General features: G+C 44.6%; 1 long non-coding RNA gene across 1 annotated transcript in view; it reads left to right on the top strand.

Annotated features, from left to right (window-relative positions):
* The window catches only part of LOC146810700 (uncharacterized), a 54,699-nt gene that overhangs the window by 17,866 nt on the left and 16,307 nt on the right, over positions 1-20,526 (top strand). The window contains exon 2 of the long non-coding RNA XR_014965726.1: positions 19,652-19,740. This is a non-coding gene — a long non-coding RNA (uncharacterized LOC146810700). The remainder of the gene's footprint in view (positions 1-19,651; positions 19,741-20,526) is intronic.

The following is a 20,526-nucleotide window of genomic DNA, read 5'->3' as shown; positions in this document are numbered from 1 at the left end:
AGGCAATTGTGAACAATATGCTCTAGCTTTCTGCTGTCACTCAAAGGGAAGAGAGCCACTGGGTAAAGTTGGCCAACCCATTGTCCCATTCTGTGTGCTTTGGTTGGCAGAAGCAAAATGTGAATGACAATTTAACAAACCAATGGCTGACCAAAAGCCTTTCTATTTATGTGTATAATATATATAGTTTTTGGGGAAAAACAATAGTCTGGTACGACACATAAATCTTTCTCAAAGACCAGACCTAAAACTTGTAAAGAAGGGGCGATAGACCCTGTCTTGGGTGGTGTTAGGGGGCAGGAAAATTATACACTTCACATCTGTGCAAACTTGTCAATATGTTTGCAAGAGATTTTACATTTTGTTGCCCATTAAATTTTTTGACATCCCTTCAGACAGTGTCTTTGCATTTCAGTGCATTTCAGTGCAGTTCAGTTTTTACAGCTTTGCTCTTTACAAGTCTCCTCACAGCGGTAATATAATTATTTAGGGTGCAAAAAGTCATGCTGAATATCTGCTGAACATTGCTGAACATCTGTATATGCCGGAATGCAGCTGCCTACCGGAAGGAACGATGCAGACAAAGGCTGCTACGTCTAATTTGCATTTGGAGCCATGTCCCTACAATGGGGCTTATTTACAAGCCCCTTGCGCCACCGGTGTGTCACTTTTTATGTGGCAAAAAGTGGTCTACAGGCTGCGCGAGGGGCTTGTTCATTGGCGCCAATGTTTTCAAGCACTTGCAGCCGGCATCACAATACACTGAATGGATCTTACTCAGAAGGAATTGCTTCCGGCTGCTGTCGCACTCCTCCTGGCTAAGCATGACTGGTCCAGGTACAGGCCGATTGTTCTCTGATTTCTCATCTTCCATTGCCCAGTACCAATATGGAAAGAAATGTGATACGAAAGCTGCAACAATACATGAAACTGCAACCTGGTGTTATGAACCTGACATGCAGGGGCACCATTCAGGCAGATATCAGAGAAGATTTCTTCCTCACCATAGATTGCCTTCATTCCCAATGACCTCTCAAGACACTGTGTTTGGTTACATAGAGCGAAATGACCCTCATGCTAAATGTGGTCCGGGGACCACAGGATTTTGATATTTCACTGATATCCAAAGGATACAGTCTGAGAAGAGACCCCCAGAGTTGTGGCCACTCCCGCAGTGCAGTGGCCTGTGTTACCCACCGGCTGAGGTTCATACCATACTGCTGAGATAGGGGTGGGCCCACTCTGTCTGGCACCACTGTTTGAGCATTCATACAAGGGCTGTCATATGTAGTGCCGCAGGGGTTAGGGTGACCAACCGCCCATAATTTTCACGGACTGTCCGTGAATTTACTGTCATGTCCGTTATCCGTGAAGGAAGTTTCCATGGACGGCATTTGTCCATAATTTTAGCCTTGGTGCCAAAGGGCAAATGTTCAGCAGTTGAGATGGCTCAGCTCAGGCAGAAGGGAGGGGGTCTCCTGTGCAGAGATTCAGAGGGAGGGGCAGCCAGGGTGCCGGGCTGCTTCAAAGACATTTAAATGTGGGGACTGGTTAATCTGGGCATGTAAAGGCTGCTTGAATGAGAAATAAATAGGTGTTAATTGACCTAAAGCTGCCTGAGGTGAAAGATTTCTTCTTTTTCGATGGTATTGTTACTTCCAAGCTGAGCTGTGAAGTGTGTGCTTTGCAACTACAACTGAGGTCACAACCCACTTTTACATTACACTGCGACTCACAGAGAGGATGCGAATAGCTCTTTCATGTGTCTCATGTTTACAATTAGGAAGGTGTCGCAAGACCCCTTTCACAATTCAGAAACACTTTCCTCACTCTTAAAACAGGTTCTGTGCACTGTAAAAAGATGTTTTGCTATGGGAAACGCGATTCAAAAACTTTGCAACTAAAAAAAACCTCTATGACATGCGGCCCCTGGTGGATTGACCTGTCGGTATTCTTCTTGCATTAAACAGGATTGTTTTCTTCTTGCACTTTTCACTGTGGAAATGCAGGCTCTGGACAGTGGTAGAATATTAGCTGCAGTAAATATACATATATTAATGTCACCTTGCAACTAACATCAAAATAAATCATAGATGGGATGTGATATTGTGTGTGCCAGTGACTCATGAATCAGGATGCTTTACTAGGTCAGGGCTTTAAGTGGGCCGGGTCCTGCCTGTGCTCAGCACCGGGTGCAGTTCTAAAAAGCAGGCGCTGAGACGGGTCCCTATCGGGCTTTCTATTTGAGCCCTAATCCTCAGGATGGAAATAAAATCTTAACTCTGCAGCAGTTCCAACCTTCACTGCTTTTGATGTAACTTCAAAGAGACTGGTTACAGTTCTTTCACAGTCTCATAATTTTAGAACTGAAACATTTTCAATGTTATTTACAACGAAGCCAAAGTTGTTGCTTATTTGTCTTATTCAACTAACAACCACTGACAAAGCCAATAGTCCTGGCTTGTTCTAGGTGGAATGTTACTTATTGTGTTATTTATCTGGATGCAGTGACAGAAGCAGCAAATTTACCAGTCGGGCGGCAAAATATGCTAAGCACAGATTACTTAGCTTACATGTTTTTAAGCCATGCGTTTAGTTACATCGGCCAAGCCCCTTTGACAGACCCCCCAGTTTTTTCACCCCACTTAAAACCCTGTACAAGGTACTATGCATATGGCTCTCCTGTAGTTCTTCTTCATCATTTTACTACAGCAGTCAGCAGGAACATATCATGCACCATTCAAGGTAATATGTGTTCTGCAAGCTAGAGTCAGTGGAGAGGTAAACCTTAGGGGTTTGCATGATATTACCTCAGTACATCTGCTGACACATACAACAAGCTACAAGGGAGGGGGCATGACACTTTAGGCCCTGTTAGAAAGGGGGGGTCTCTTGTTGGCAGAGGTAGGTACTTTTGTCCAAATAGGGGCCCTTGCTTCTAGTCAGGGCAAGGGGGATACACTCCTATAATAACCCCTGCTCACCCCCTTGGTAGCTTGGCTTGGCATGAGCAGACAGGCTTATATCAGAGGCGGTGTGTAAAGCATTTGTGAACACATACAGTAACACAGTACTACAAATGGACACCACACCAGTTTAGAACAATAAATAATCTTTATCTAAACCAAAACAACACCAAACAATAAAAATCCACAGTATAGGTATCAAGTAACCCTGGGCGTAGTTCACGTAGTAGCTCTACGCGTAGCCATGCGAAGTACACTTCGCACTATGTGAGATATGCGTAGCACTAGGTGAACTGAATAGTGCGCTGTTCGCGATGATTGCACAGTGCCGGATGCTTGTCTGCACTGTGCAATCATTGAAAACGGCATCTTGCACAGTGCGAGCTGTCGTTTTCTGCCACTCGAGTAGCTTCCTCAATGCGGACTGGTAGTTTCTCATCGCGAGCGGTCGCGAGCATATGTGACCACTCGCAATGAGAAACCTAACCTACCCGCGTTGAGAATCTCGCCGGAAGGTTTATTTTCCACGCTCACGATCGGCAACTTGATGTTGCTGATTGCGAATGAGGAAAAAGTCTCGCCGGGATGTCATTTTGCTCGCTCGCGGTCACCAGCTTGCCGTTGAGGACCGCGAGCGAGCAAAAAATGACAACTACACTACACTACACGATTTTGCACTGTGCTACGTGCAATTCGTGTAGCGCGAAGTAGCACAAACTACGCAAACTTCGCGAGCGTAGCGTAGTTGTCCGCCCAGGGTTAGTGTCAAGATATCCTCAAAAATAGGTTATTCACAAAGATAAAGCTTGTAGCAACAAATAAGTCCACTTGGGGTTAAAACGGCATCATGATCGGTGGAAATATGTGCGGCGTCGGGCCCGGAGACAAGCAGACCCACAAAGAACAGTACCTTGGAATTGATGAAAACAAAGACAATTCACGGCGTCGGGGAGGTGCGGCTTCGTAGGCGCTGCGCGGCGTCGATTCCTTATGACCCTAGGTAAGGTGCAGCCTCTGTTCCTTACTGCAGCGCAGGGGAGGCAAGACGACAGTTCCTTACTGCATCGATGCGGCACGGCAGCCGGCGGCGGGCCTACGTCGCAAGTCGGAGCAGCACTCATGGCTTCGGTGCAGGTTACGGCGTCACTCGCCGGCGTCGGTGTTGCAATTTCCTTCTGTAGCAGCTGAAACAGCAGTTCCAGATGCAGGGAGACAGAAGTGGTGAAGTCTTTTTGTTCCTTAGACTTCAGAACAGGAGGCAAGCTCAGTTTCAAGCCCTTGGAGATATTTTCTTCAAGCAGGTGACAAAGCAAAACAGCTAAGTTATTTTTCTCCTTTCCTTGGCAGCAAGCAGCCACTGCAGGCCAACCCCAAACAGCAAACAGCACAGGGGCAGTATTCCTCCTCAGCTTCTCCGGCTCTTCTCCTTGGCAAAGGTTTCCTCTTGATTTCCCAGAAGTGATCTAAAAGTCTGGGGTCTGGGCCCCTCTTTTTATCCACAAAAATCCTTTGTTTTCTGAAGGCAGAGAGTGTCTGTACCCAGCCAAAACCAGTTCTGTCCTCACTGGTGCAGCTTCCTGGCAGGAGGTGGAGCGAGCATTGTTGAAGACAGACCAGGACCAGGCAGGTGAAAGGAAATCTCCTCCCCCTACACTAAATGCAACCCAGGTCCATTTAGCCCAGCCCTGACTCATCAGACTTCTGGAGTCACAGCCCATCTCCAGCCCCTGTCATTCAAAAGCCAGACATGCAATACACAAACCTAGCAGAGGCACACTGGATGGTTAGGGAAGAAAATACCCACTTTCTAAAAGTGGTATTTTCAAACACAGAATGTAAAAATCACCCTTACTAAAAGATGCACTTTAACATTCTGAGTTCAGGCATACTGAACTTTTCTTTTTCATCTTGTTCCCAGGGTCAGTTATGTTTATAAGATATCATAAACAAACTACCCATTCTGTCCTTTGGGAACAGATAGCCTTGCAATGGTGAAAGATGAAATTGGCAGTAATTTACTATCCGGACAGGCTACACACATCAGGGCATGTCCTACCTTTCACATACAATGCACCCTGCCCACAGGGGTACCTTGGGCCTACCTTAGGGGTGACTCACATGCAGAAAAGGGAAGGTTTGGGGAATGGCAAGTGTGTGCACTTGCCAAGTCGACATGGCAGTCCCAGACAGCACACAGGTTCTGCAATGGCAGGCCTGAAATACATTTTACAGGCTGCTTCTGTGGGTGGCACAATCAGTGTTGCAAGCCCACCAGCAGCATTTGATTTACAGGCCCTGGGCACACATGGTGCACTGTACTAGAGTCTGACAAGTAAATCAAACAGCCAATCATGGAATCGCTAATCCATAGCAACAATTTACAAAGGGAGCACTTGCACTTTGGCACTGAACAGCAGTGGCAAAAAAGTGCCCAAAGCATCGAGACCAGCAAAAACACAGGAGGCAACAGCACAAAAAATGGAAGGGAGACCCATGCGAATGGTGCCAAGTCTAACACGCCCCACCTGTGATCATCAGCTTCTGATCTCCTCCCTTTGCCCTACTTTCGGCCACTCTTCTTGCTTACGCTCAGATTTACTAGTGTATATCTTGCTGGCATCTTTTTGGACTGAAATTTTTATACATTGGACATTTCAATATCTCAAGGTTAGCAATGATCAGGCAATTCCCTTGTCATGCTTTCATGTCATACACCTTCTGCACATCTATGTAGACATGGTACAATGATTACCGTTTCTATGCAAATCTCATCCTTCTAAATGTTTACTCCTGTTATGACAACACTTTATACAGCGCTCCGCAAATTGTTTCTCTGCACTCCGGCTATTGTGAAATCTATGGTGTAGTGCGCTGTAATAGTTTCATCATGTGCTTCCCCTTTTCTTCTATATTCCTTTTACAGATCCCTCAAGCTGGTTTGAGTGGCGTCTGCACAACTGAAAATGAGATAATAAACTGTTAGGCTAGGCATTTTACGAAGAGAATGTGCGTTTTCCATTTTTTGCAGTGTCTGCTTTCACTTTCTCATGCACAATATATGGATGTTAGACAAAGCATACTTTCAGTGCTCTGGAAATAGGAGCGCACGGGACAGGAGAGATGTGGTACTGTCCTTGTGCTCTCTTCTGCTGTATATGCGAACAACAGCAGTTCAGTGACTTGGTGCAATTTTCATATTTCGGACTGGGGTGCAATGTCATTGCCAATAACAGCAAATGTACTTGCCCATGGACGTTGGCCCAAATGATCAGGTCTCACATTAGCGAAGACCTTATGATTTTGCTAAAATTATATGTATTATAAATTCATCTGACACAAAGCTGGCCACTCGGAGGATTGCACTCCAGTCCAGCAGTGCAGGACCCATTTAGCTACATCCTGCTTTACATCTCACAGTGGCACTCAGATATGAGATGCTAGTAATAAAGTCCATCCGAGCAGTTCTTCCCAACCACTTCTCTCACCAAACATGCTAGCTCAGGACCATGAACTGTAAACATAATATTAGACTGGACAACACAGTGCAGTAACCATATAAATAGATTATGATCATATGAAATACCACAATAAGACCTTACAGAGTTGCTCAAAACTGCACGCATACCGAAATAAACGTGAAGTGCATGATTGTCTCAAACTAATATAAACTTATTTTGACTTGTACTTATGTTGGTTGCCCATTTACTTACTTATATACTATTGTGTGACCTCCTCTGATGTGTCTGTATAATGTACCTGTTGTTGTGAATGTTTGTCCTGAATTTTGACGGTCTGTCCTGAATTTTTGTTCTGAATTTTTACCCTTTGTCCTGCATGTTTACACTCACCGTCCTGAATTTGCCCCCATGCCAGTTGGTCACTCTAGCAGGGGCCCTTCAACTTAACCCCTGCTGTACAATGCATCATACGCACTTTCAAAAGTATGCTGATGCCCTGTGAAAACTCTAATCCTAAACCGTGAGACAAAGCAGCTATAAGAATGAATAACTGTTAAACACGTACACTGAGTAACTTGAAATTAACTTGGCAGCATCTTGCCCAAGTTATTCTCAGGTTGTATTCAATACATGGTGTTCTCTCTTTATTTTCCTATTGATCACAAACAGACAGAATGGAGGGAGTTATAATTTTTGGGGGAAGATTGCCGTCCACATTGTGTTTTTTATCATTATCACGAACAGCTCAGTGATCTCAATCACCAGATAAGATGTCTATCACAGTGCGTGGGATTGGTCGCAGGGCCTGGCTTAAAGCCTGGCTCTGTACACAACCGCCGGAGGAGCTCACCCCCGCCAGAGCATGGCCTGCGGTCTGTCCTTTGCCCAACTCCCCTCGGGGCACCAAACCACTGCAGCACACTGCGTTTGGCTCTGTGTGGTGTGGGGTTGGGTGCAGGGTCTATCTTGGGTCCAGGCTCTGTGCCCAACTCTCAACAGCCCCCATCCACTGCTGCATGTGGCCTTTGGCTTTTCACAGCATGGGGTCGGGTGCAGGACTTGGGCTGCAGCCATCCCCTACACCCAACACCGACACAGGCACCCAGCCACTGGCGGTACATGGCAGACTATGTAGAGTAACAATATAAAGTGTGTCATTTTAAGTAAGACGGACCTACTTCCTTGGCAAAGGGTCAGAACATCAAAATATACAAAGAGATGAGCCTATTGGCTTTATTAAGGGATCAGCACATCAATAGATATAAATTAGACCTGGTGTCTATGGGGCTATGGTTCCCATGCCCTCTATTAGGCTAGGGGAGGGTGCACACCGTTGTACATCTTGCCCGAGATTGTTACCTTTAATATTAAGGTCCACAATATTTTTTTATCACAGTATTAAAGAAAAAAGCACCTGCTTAGTTTTGTAGGCACGTGCCTACAAAACAACATAGATGGCCATGTCATAGGCTTTATTTTTTTCCTCTATAGCCATGCCAAAAACCATTGGCACAGCTAATAGGTCCCAAAGGTAAGGCCACAGGCCTTGCCAATGCTTGTTATATGCATCTTTTCAGAAGCATACATGCTATACCAGCGCCCACATGAACATACAGTCTAAAATGGTCCACCAGGAGCACCACACACAACCTTGAATACACTGTCTCACAGGGGTCAACGGACCATCACATAGAGCATCATATATTCCCAACAGGATTTAATAAACTCCCCACAGCTACAGCTGCCAATTGATCCCTACACCGCTCCTATAAACCCCTGGGTCAGACACAAGACCATCTGTAGCCTAAGATCCTTATGCACCTGATGGACGGGCCCAGGAATAAATAGCTGCCCCCTTCCATCCTTTACATAGGAATGAAACGCTCCATCACATCTATAATATTCGCTCCCTCGTCTTTGCTCTCATCATTGCAGTGAACCCTCTTATCCCAACCTATCAGGCCATTTGATTATCCTGACAGCTGATACAGATCTCCTCAAGAGGCCCACCAGGCAACTTTATCATCTTCTCTGCCCCTCCATATCCTTTAAACCTCATCCTTTAGCTTCTTCCTGTCACTCTGCCTGTTTTGTAACTCACATCTTTCAGGACATTAGTCTAGCGACTGACAGTCCAGGAGGTTGACCATTCAGTAAACACAGTCAGCGAGGTCCCAGTTCTGTCCAAGTCCTGCTAACGTTCTGTTTTTCGGTGGCCTTCCCCTCCCAAACAGTGGGTCTTCTTTTCATGCTAGCCACCTGGGCTCTGCAGTCTGATAAGCAGAAGACATACCCAGCCCAATTGTGCAGGGCAGCTGTGCAAGGTTAATGAGGGTGAGTGTGGGCTAGATTCCTGCCAGCCAGCCACCTCTGCATCCTGCTTCACCAGAATAGAGATGACCAGCGTTTTCTTTTTACCGTACAGGGAGTTTTATCATTTGAACGACAAAAAGGTACTTCTTCCGGAAGTACTAATCTTTATGGAAGTGAAAATGTTTGCTTTTTAATTTTTTTCTCATTTTACTCTTCCTAAAATGTCTCTACCATCTTCATACATGACTCAGAGGTTAGTCTCACACCCAGAGATGATTTCCTTCACTCTGCTCATTTTTTTTAAATCTTTTTGGTGATGGATTTTGCTGCAGTTGTAAATCTTCTACCTACCTATGGCCACCTTACCCTAAGGATTTCAGATAACCAAATGGTTTTCTGAGAAGCTTACATCCATGGATGGTGAGAGACAAGGCTCAGAAATCCCCAGTTGAACAGCTTCCTATTTCATGAACCAGATTGCTAGATAAACCCAGATTTTTACTTGCGATTTACACTGGCACTTGTGTGAGCAAAAGCAACATAATGCGGCACCAAAACAGGGACGGTTCACAGCACACAACAGATATTTTGTGGAGAAAGTTGACCCTTGTACAGTCACAAAACTGCTTTGCGCCAACCCTCTGCTAAATTATGCTTGATTTGTGTCTGAGGTGTGACAGCACAAAAAGCATAGGTTTTGTCACATAATCAAATTTGCTAAAGAAATGTGATCTGCTTTTAACTTTTGCACAATTTCTTGCAGTATTCCCTCTCTTATACCTAGGTGTACCATGTGCATTTTAGGCTAAACTAGACATCTTCCATGTATGACTGTGCTGTTGTCTACAGGTAGTAACTTGTACTGGAGGGTGTACTTCAAGTTCAAATCCTATGCTAGTCATTGCTGGCTTGTCTTGTGGCGTTGTGCGAGGATGATCATCGCACAGAACAGATATTTTTAGAATAAGCAATGACAATGACATCCTCAGCGGGTGATTCATGCTAAATCTGGGGCTTCGCCACATTTTTTGTCCTCTGTGCAAAGTCGCATTTCAGCATTTCACCCAGCGCTCCATTGCATGATGGATAGTAAACTTGGGCTTTAATGTTTCACCAGTTTCTCTAACCTGACAACAAGCAATCTATGAACATTCACAGGTCATTCTGTGTCTAAAAGAGTGTATGACGATCACAGGCTACATTTGTCTTGGGGTTCACGTGTGTGCAAAGCGTGTGCCTGAGTATTTAGTACCTTTGTTAAGCCTGAATGGTAATACAGTTTAATCAAATGCCTACCATCGTGCTCCACCCTCGACCATGAGGGAGGCACAATTTCTGTTTTTCTGAAGAAGCCTTCTTCAGGTCCAGAAAATCATGTGATGGCCTCCATCTAGAGCCCAGGCTCAGGTTGTGGTGCGCCACTTCACCTGGTGGAAGGGTGGAGGCAACAGTGGTTTGGGATCTTCGTCTGATGCCGCCGTGATGTACCATATGATGGAGGCAGGATGCAATGCCATATTTTTAGTGGTAGGGTGGGTAGCAAAAGTACTCTGAGGTTGAAATGACAGTAGGAGTGTTTCCGAATAAGTTATATAAGTTATTGTATGAGTGGTAATAGTAATTTAAATGTCGGTGAAGATAAAAAGTCTCTTGAGCAGGCATGTCAAATGTAAAGCTTTGGTGGTAACACCCGCACCTACTCCATCGTCTGTTGACTTCTCCCCACACCCCACCACACCCCACCGCTCTGATCTGAAACGGCTGCACCTGTATAAAGAGGAGGGTGGCTTTAGCTATTTTGGAGCTAACCTGAGATCCAACACTTTATTGTAAATATGCCCCACAGTTGCTCATCATGTTAACATATCGCAGTAATTCATGCGCTGTGGAAACGGGCTGCTTGTCATACATAGTATCATAGCAGTTTTCTGTGGTGTTGCTGTATAGAAATTACTCGCATATCACTCAGAATTGCACGTGTTTTTGTGTGAGGTAGTTGCACATGCCTGCATCACAGTGATTTGCTTTTGGTTGTTTTTGTGAAAAGTACTTGTAAGAAGCAGAGCACTTCACAGTAGGCTGTAAGTGGCCTTTGGTGAAGTGTAGTTGCACGTAGTGCCATGTTGAATAGTTTGAAAATGGTTGTTACTTCTACCACCATACTGGGATAGCTGTTGTATGTTAAGCCCTTTTTTCACATGACTGCCTCCAGTTTTAAAGCAGATGGCACTAATGCACTTGTACAGTCAGTGATGGTGACAGCAATGGCGATGCCAATGTCACAAATGCATGTAGTAGCAGTTGCAGTAAGTATATTTCAAGTGGCAATAGTAGAAACTTCTGGGATGGTAGTATCAGATACCCCAGTGAAAAAAGTATCTACAAGCTAGCCTGCACTCCCCACAAGGCTCTTCACTCTGGCACCCAGAAGCTGACTATTTTAGGGGGAAGCACCAAGGGGCAGATTTACAAGCCCCTTGCGTCACTTTTGCACCGTTGTTGCCTCACTTTTGTGACGCAGCAGCAGCGTAAAAGTTGCGGCCCATTTACAACGTGACGCATCTACGGATATGCATCACGTTGTGAAGCCCTGCGCTACATTAAACCAGTATGGGCGTTCTGTTGCAGGAAGCCCCGTTAAAGTGACGCAGTGAAATCTACAAGATTTCACTGCGTCACTTTTACGTCCATGTGGGTCAAAACCCTGCACCTGCTTGAAGCAGGTGTAAGGAGTGACGCAGCATGTTAGGCATAGGGCGCCCCTGAGCATTGCTGGAGTTGCGTCGTGCTTGTGACACGACTCCAGCAATGAATGACTTTTCCGTCAACAGATGCGTCAGAATTTCTGACGCATGTGTCAATCCTTGCACCATGGTGTGCCGTATAGTAAATACGGCACATCCACGGTGACTCAAGGGTTTTGCATTTTGGCGCAGGGAAAGTGACGCATCTCTACAGATGCGTCACTTTCTTTTAAATCTGCCCCCAAGTCTGGAATACAGACACCTCCTTGAAATTCCGTCATCGCAACAAACAAGAACAGTGAGGCAGATTCTGGTTGTGAACGCCCCTGTGGTCTGAAACTTCATCCTCTGCGCCCTCAGGACACTATCCACATCTGACAATTTTAAGGAATTGAAATATCTGTCACTTCAGTGCCATGTCAGACATAGAGGGACTCCTTCCAGCTCATTCATCTCTAGATGCTGGAAACACTGTGAGGCAGTAATTAACACACAACTTTACACCGTTTAGTACATAATATATAGTAATTCAACACCTTTGTCAGTGTATGGTTATAGGAGGCTATATGACCTTGTATATTGTGCGTAGATGGAAACATCATCTCTAGCATATGTATTTATTGTACGTGAAACGCACCCAAGTAGGCTGTATGTTACTTTGTTCTCTAATAATTTCACCCTTTTCTTGCTCAAAGCAGTTCATAGTTTGTAACTTGTGGCTGGTAAGTTGGCCTTACGTGAAGCTCTTTGTCACCCTCAGGGTCTAGTTCGCACTAAAAAACTTGGAAAACAAAGAAAACTGCTAATAATACAATCAATAAAGTTATCAGTGCGATAGTATTCATACTTGAGCAATGTCGGTGGTAGATTCTGATATTGGACATGGTTTTGGCTTCTAATCACTTGCAGACGCTTGCCTTGATATGCACTGCTATGCCGCCCCGGCTGGTAAGTTATCCCTGTGATCCCAGGGAGTGTCTCCCTCTCACCTTCCTTGAATGATTCTCTGCTCCTCCTCTGTCTTTGGCAGCTCTAGTACCAACGATAGCTCATACAGGTCCACCTTCATTGATGATGGCATTTCATGTTTCGCTTACAATTTTACTGTAATATTCAGCATTCCTGCATGTAGGGATTTCTGATGCTAACGTATGCTTTTAGGTGTGAGTTCGATGTGTACATTAACTCCCTCTGTATAGCACAAAGTCCTATAGTATACTCCTTGTCCGTGTATTTGTGTACAGTCACCTGAAAAGGTGCAGCTACATTTTACTCAAAGATGGCCACAGGGCTCATGAAATGAGTGGTTAATATAAATACACTCATGGTGCAACTCGATACCTTTCAGAGAATAATCACCATCGTGTAAGAGTTCGCAGTTTAGGGAGGCAGGAGTATGATCTTTCACAGAATAATCACCAGCTTGTAAGAGTTCGCAGTCTAGGGAGGCAGGAGTATGATCTTTCACAGAATAATCACCAGCTTGTGAGAGTTCGCAGTTTAGGGAGGCAGGAGTATGATCTTTCACAGAATAATCACCAGCTTGTAAGAGTTCGCAGTCTAGGGAGGCAGGAGTATGATCTTTCACAGAATAATCACCAGCTTGTAAGAGTTCGTAGTCTAAGAAGGCAGGAGTATGATCTTTCACAGAATAATCACCAGCTTGTAAGAGTTCGTAGTCTAAGGAGGCAGGAGTATGATTTTCCTAGTCACAGTCGTTTGGCTGCCATGGGTTGCTGCTCTTGTGAGAGACTGACACACCTGTGAGTCATGCTGCACAGTCAGCTGCTCCAAGCCATGGTGTGCAGTCAGTGAGTCACGAACTAGGGCCACAGTCCCAGCCTGCCACATCTGCTTTACTGCTGGAGCCCATGGGCACACAGGGCAAGCACCACTAGAACCACCACTGTCACCTGGGTGCAGCCTCATGGGGCGAAGGGAGCACTGGAGGGACAGTGCTTTCCTTGAGGTGGAGCTCTGGGAAGATCACAACGCTTTACCATACACCTCTTTCACTGACGTGCCACGCCAGCGAGAGCTGGCTTCAGACCGCATCGCAGACCGACTGCAGCTTCCTCTGAGCTGAAGGACGCCGTACAGTTGTCCAACTACATTCTCCTGACACATCTTTTGGACTGAAGACGAGCGCACACAGCATCATGTATGGACGTCTGCATGTTTGGACTACTGCACCAAGGGTAGTCGCACATTGTCCCCACCTACCCACCAACATTTCTTATCCAACAACCAGTCAAGGCATGCCAATCATATATTCAAGGGACATTTTTGGACTGGCACAGGACCAACAAAATCCCAAGGCTGCCCACCACAGTGGGCAAAGCACATGTTGGCTTTTGACCCATTCAGCCTCCCCTGATGTCTCTCATCTGGAATTAAGAGGCGGGACAAAGAAACCTCAACCAGTAGAACGTATGATTTATGAAATTGCACTTCTGCTGTGTATTAGATACAAATGCAATGAACTGAGGATTCATGTCCTCCTATACTCACCTATAATATGTTTCAGATAGTTATTCTCTGTTTTATGATCTTTGTGGGGTGTCATACAACAGTCTGTGTTTGCTTTTAGTATGATGTAATGAAATAGACCCCAACCCATGAAAATAAAACTGGGCTCAGACTCCATCTGGTCTATTCAGCATAATAGGCAGTACAGTGGGGTATCAAGCTCAAGGGGGTCCTCCATCATTCATATTTCTGAGAATGTGAATATGCATGTATTGCCCTGGTGATCAAGACTGACAGTACGGCGGGACACTCAAAAGAAGATTTCATTACTTCATTATTAAAACTACGGACAGGGAAAACACTTGTTTTTTTATCTGTACCTATGCTTACAAAATCGGGAAAAATAATGAAAAGTGAATTCTATTTATAACACAGTTTAATGGTCCTCAACACATCCACCACAGAAGGAAGAAAGGATGTTTTGGTCTTGATGCATTTCGCATGACAAAAAGGAGCCTTAAACTCACTGAACCATCAAAAACCATCATGTCCGTTAGATTCACCTTCCTTCAAGTTCTACTTTTCGAATGAAGCATGTGAGTTCTGTGGGATACGACCTTCAGGAAATAAATGGCCGGTTCACAACTCATGTCGATGGAATTTCATGCCTCATAAACTATGCGCAATCAAGGGATCATGAGTGTAGAGAGAGTCGGAAGGCAGTGCTTAATTTGTAAAATATGAAGTGCAGGTGCTCAAATGTTTGTCGGAGGCCACACCTACTTTTCTCTGGCTCCACCCACATCCTCAACTGGCTCTGTGAAAAGTCAGATGAATTTTAGCAAGAGCGCCTTCCTCATAGTAAGGTTTTGATAGAAGGTTCCCCTGCCCTGTGAACATTTTGAAAAAGATTAAATCAAAAGTGCATTTAAAGCACAATTTTAGAATAAATTAGCTAAAATCACAAATGCATTGAAAAGGGACAATTCCAGTGCTTTATGTGCCGATTAAATTATATTAAACGCCTCCACGCTCAAAAAAAAAAAAGCAGCGTTGGTTTGGCTCTGGGCATGGAATGACCTGCTCAGTATTACTTAGTTATTTATACTCGTGGTGGGCCGGGCGTCCGGGGCACTGCCTTATTTATTACACTATATAGCTAGGTAGGCCTGCAGGTTTGGCCCAGGGCAAAGCAAAGCAACCTACATTTAGAGAAGGCAAATATGCCTTGGAATGAAAATTAAACCATGGGTTCTGCACCAGGGTTAAACAGAGCTGTAATCCATATTTTTCATACAATTCCCTGCCATGTGACCAGGAAAGTTCCAATACCTTTCTTTTCAGGGTAAACAAGCAGGACATTTCAGCAGGTATACATCAAGACTGTCACTATGCCCAAGATTATAATAGGTCCTAGGGGTACTGTGGGGGGTTATGAAGATCAAAAGTGAAAAAGTGTCTCGCTGTTCTAGAGGTACAGCGCTGTGAATCGTAATCTTAAAAAAATTGCATTTTAACGTTCGGCTAATTTTTTACTTGTCATTCTGTGTGAACCAGAAAATACTGTCAAGAACAGTACGTTTTTTGAAAAACAGTGGCTATTTGGAAGATGTGCTCCGTATGTGGCAATATATTGTAATTCAAATTGTAATTCAAATTACTCCACATAATGATAAAACAAAAAGATTTTAAGAGGATAAAGTGCCCACTGTGAGTGACTCTTTTTGACACCTTGATTAACTGTTACAGGTCCTTATGTTCCCAGTCTTTTAACTAAGTTCAACACTCTCAGAGGTCGGGTCACATCATCCAAAATCTCCTCATATGTTCTCTTTGAGAAAGTACATTTGCCTTTTTCGTGCCATAATTGAAGATCCCTTCACTGGGTGTAACATAAAAATCCTTCAAAAAAGTAACCTCATCAACCCATATGTATATAGCGTATAATCTAGAATTTTCCATGTGAAAGCGTCATTCTGACTGCTTTTTCTCGGTGCAACATTTAAAACACAAAATCAACCAACGTGTAATAAATACCCCACAAGAAGCAGCATAATTTACTCCACCCTGTGCCTAGCAGGAATGAAAGACCATCGGTCTCCAGAGAGATCGGTATCCAGAAACATAATCAAATGTGACATCTTTCTAGTAAGAGTCGGACATTCATTCGTGTTTTAAGGGAGGTAGAAATGGCTTTTGAAACTTGCATTAAGTGACGTGCAATTTCCCATCTCTGTTCTCTCAGGATGTTCTCTTGAGTATGACATTACCTCCATGCTTAAGAGATTAACTATGTAGACTTTCCCGATCTGAATTTTGGGAATTATTTATGGGAAATAAATCCCCAGTACCTGACCTTTAGGTTTGAGAGAACAAAATCACGGTCTGTTTTTCCTGAAAGCAGCGCTTAGGGTGTTAAGGCCTTGATCATGATTACGATCCTTTCTTTGCATTCAGGTGGTAATAGCTGCTCGACTGGTTTATAGGAGCCTGCCTGGTGCTGCTGCTGCCTGCCTGGCCTGCCCACAACCTCAACGTCCTCGGGCTGATGATGGCTCGTCGTGGGGGGTGCGGGTGTGCAAGGGCTTGGCAGTCAGAAAAAAAATCTGTGCACGCCGCGCTGCCTGCCCTACATAACATCCTGCTTTTCATGGCATTATTTATCCACTTTTAAGCCAGTAAAAGCGGTGCCACCGTTAAGCATTGAGGCCGGGAGGAGGACACAAGTTCAAACAAGGCAGGGGCCGGGCATGGCTTTTAACTGTAAACCCGGCCGACCGCCGGCCGTATATCGTGATACGTCAAGGGGCAGAGCATTCTTTAACAACTTAAGCGCGGCCGGCCCTATTCTGATATAAATAAATGTATTTCGTTTAAGTGTACATTCTACCATGGGCCGGGGCAGGCCAGGCACAGTGCGTCATCAAATCTCTTGTTGATGGAGCAGGAGCTATAGCGGTGGCGGGGCCCGACACGCCACCACACTTAAACAAAAAAAAAAGTATCTCTCGGGCGATATTTTAAAACCCGGGACATGTATCGGGTCTAGAGATCATCAGTTCAACAAGTACTTACTTGCACCCACTGGGGTGAACCACTCAAGAACTCCATCAGAGATCATCAGTTCAACAAGTACTTACTTGCACCCACTGGGGTGAACCACTCAAGAACTTCATGTACCAGCTTCCCTTGGGGCGACCCGGAGGAGGAGCTAGCGGAGTGCGGTCCATTGCGGTTGTTTATAAAAAAAAAAGTAGCATGCCTTTAGTTTGGGAATGGGCATGCAATGCATGGCATGATGTCTGCTTAGAGGCGTGCGTACTACTTACGGTTACGCTCGTGGTCGGCCAGGGCTGCCGAACACTGTCTTTCCCCCTGGTGTTACTGCTGCACTGCCTGCCCTCAAAGTGGTCGGGCTGATGACTCGTGGGATACGGGTGTGCGCCGGGGGCGTGGCAATTGGAAAAAAATCTGCGCGCAGTGCGCACAACCAAATCTAGCCTAGGCCCAGCCCAATAAGTGTCTCACTCCCGCCCACCGCCGGCAACACTGAACAAAGGAAGGGCCGCCATCACAATGATCACATTTATGATGATGATCAATGCGCAGACTGAAATTATGCATTAATCTTTGCTAAATGCAGTCTCCGGCCGGCTCACAAGTCACATCGAAGCACTTACTGTGACTCGGGAGACCGAGAAGATAGAACAGCACTCTGCGCCGAGTTAGTAAGCTAACATCAGGTAAAATGTGACGTGTTGTGCAGTCGTGAAGGGTTGCTGACGCGTGTAGACCCGGCCCTGAGAAGTAAGTGCCGTTGCTAAGCACCGGCAAGCACCGGCACAAATTAAGCACTGTCAGAAGGTAACCCTTCCAAGGGTTGGCACTGACTCTGAAAGAGTGTTTGCCGCAGTCTTGTGGTCGAGTTAGAGCACTTTAGCGAGGATTCGTCATATCATTGAGATGCCTGAATCTTCCAGAAGTTAGAATAAAGCCAGGGCTTGAGCTGCCACAAGATGGCCCTGTCCGACTGAGGCTCCACGTCTAGAGCGGGACCTTTTCGGCAACCGGAGAAGTTTTTGTCAAGCCTTGGGGGAAATGAACTGAGTGCATCTGCGGTGCGGGCGCGGGGCACAGGTAGTCGTTTTTATTTTTCTATTTGGTGCCCTCTACCGCCCTGTTTCCTCTGCGTCGCGCTCCCTTTAACATCCTCGGCAGTGCCCGCCATTTTGTTCGTGGCTGGACGCTGCCTCCTCATCTCCTCACAAATTTCCCCACGGTGCTTGTGTGCGGTTTGGGGGTCATACTGCACCTTTTGAAGCCTGCACAAGCTAGAATGCACAACGGAGCTTCCCGCCATCAGCGTTTATTTTCCAGTTTTAGCGATATTGTATATATGCCTAATTCCCTGAGGAGACTCTTCAATATGGTTATTTGTAATACTTGGAGCCACTTTATCTTCATGTAATTAAGTCATCTGTGTGGCCAGTTTATACTTCACCAGGCGGACACTTTCTATCTGAGGCCTTTTTCATTGGCTTGGTTTACCTTAAAATATGAGCTGCGTCTGAGTCTGGGCGTCCTCCACCTTTTGTTTTGTCCTCTCCTTGGTGTACCTTAGCTACCTTGGTTACCCTGTGGGCAAAATCTATCTCTTTTTCCTTATGGAACCCTCTTATTCCCTTGTTCAGAAGAGTACCTCAACGAATATGTCTTCTCTCTGCAAGGACTCAAACGCTGTTGCTTCTTCCAAGCGCCAAAAGAAGAAACCCAATTCTCCTACCAAATCTCCTCTACCCATCACCATGGAGGACCTCATGGAAGAGCTCAAGCCTTATGTTATCAATACCAATGCTACTATTCAAAGGCTTGAAGAGAAATGGTCCAATTTGGAGTCTAGAGTATCTGTGATGGCACAGAGAATTAGTGACACTCAGGATGTAATTACTTAATTCACGGCTATGTCTAAAGAGATTGCTCTTCTCAAAGTGCAGACCGAGGACATACAAAACCGCAACAGGTGTAACAATCTTAGAATTTATGGTAGTCCTGAGGGATATGAAGGGTCTGATATGCTCGACTTTCTGAAAATGTACATTCCTAAAATTGTTGGTATCAAGGACGGCACCACTCTCAATTTGCAACATGCACACTGCATTGGCCCCAGCTCCAAAGGTCAATCTTCCACCTCAATGGTTGCTCGCCCTAGTTGAATAATTGTTTTATTTTTGGAATATACGGAGCTGTTAATGGTCCTACTGGCAGCCAAACTCAGAAAGCAGATGTTATGGTCCGGGCAAAAATAATTTTTTCTCTTAGGATATGGCTCGTGCAACTGCTGCTCGTCTCAAAGAATTCCAGTCTCCTCGCCTGGCTTTCGATCAATCAATGCTAGATATGGCCTGGTGCATCACTGGTTTTTTAAGGTTACATACAAAGAACGCTCCTACTCCTTTGATCGTCCTGAGGATCTGCGTCAATTTATTTCTCGTCATAAAGGCAATGAGATGGACTTTGGAAGCTCCTGAGGAATGTCTTTTTATATTTTCTGAGTTATCCTTTTATATTTTAATGTTCTGAAGTCACTCGTTCTCCTTTGTTGTTGCTATTTTGGTCCTGCTGTTTTTTTTTGTAGGTTGTTATAATTTGTCCACCTTCTTTAGTGACAAATTTTTACCATTTCCTATGTTTTTCTCCGCAGATGTCTCCCTCCCTGTGCCAAATCATTTTCCTGAGGTTTTCTTACCTTCCCATCCTGTTCCTCCTGTTTACAGTTAATTCCAATGTTTGGTAAGTGTCAACTTCTCCACCAAATAGCCTTGTTCAGTTGTTGGATTGTTTTCTGTGCATTCATTTATGTTTTTTCTACTCTATGTTGTCAGTTCCCCCTCCTGTGTTATTTCATAATTAGCTCCCTGTTCTTCATCTTTTTTTATATATACTGGTTCCGGTCGATTCCGGATGTCTTCGCGGGCTCTGCCATCTGTCTTTCTTTTTTGGCTCCCCGCCTCCACATGTTATTCTTTTTCTTCTGGATATGTATTCCATTATTCTTGACTGAAGTCTTTCGACTCCATGTCAACCTCTCTTTTGTTTATTTTTTACTCTCCCTACCTCCCTTCTCTTCTTTCTTTTTCTTTTGTTTTTTCCTCTTTTGGTCTCTTCCTCCTTGATCCCGGTCTCCTCCTCTTCCTCTTCTCAGCTTTTGGTGAACTCTTCTTCTTCTACCATTTATTTCGTATGATATCTTTTCTTCTTTTTCCTTCCTCTCTTTCTATTTTTTCTGTTTTTCTCTATATTCTTTTCATTTCTTCAGCATATTGTCTCAGACTATTTCCAACTTTTCTTTTTTCTCTTTTTCCTTCCTCTCTTTCTCTATATTCTTTTCATTTCTTCAGCATATTGTCTCAGACTATTTCCAACTTTTCTTTTTTCTCTTTGGTTTATTACTACCTTATAATTCTTTTTTCTTACTGGGTTTTACTATTCACTTTACTGCATACTGATTTACTTATTGATTTACAAGTCTTCGCATGTTTTCACTTCAGTTTTAACAGTTTTAAAATGCATATGATG

Source organism: Triturus cristatus, chromosome 7 (assembly GCF_964204655.1).
Source record: "Triturus cristatus chromosome 7, aTriCri1.1, whole genome shotgun sequence".
Lineage (NCBI taxonomy): Eukaryota > Metazoa > Chordata > Amphibia > Caudata > Salamandridae > Triturus > Triturus cristatus.
Note: the sequence above shows the minus strand (reverse complement) of the source record. Positions and strands in the feature narration are given on the sequence as shown.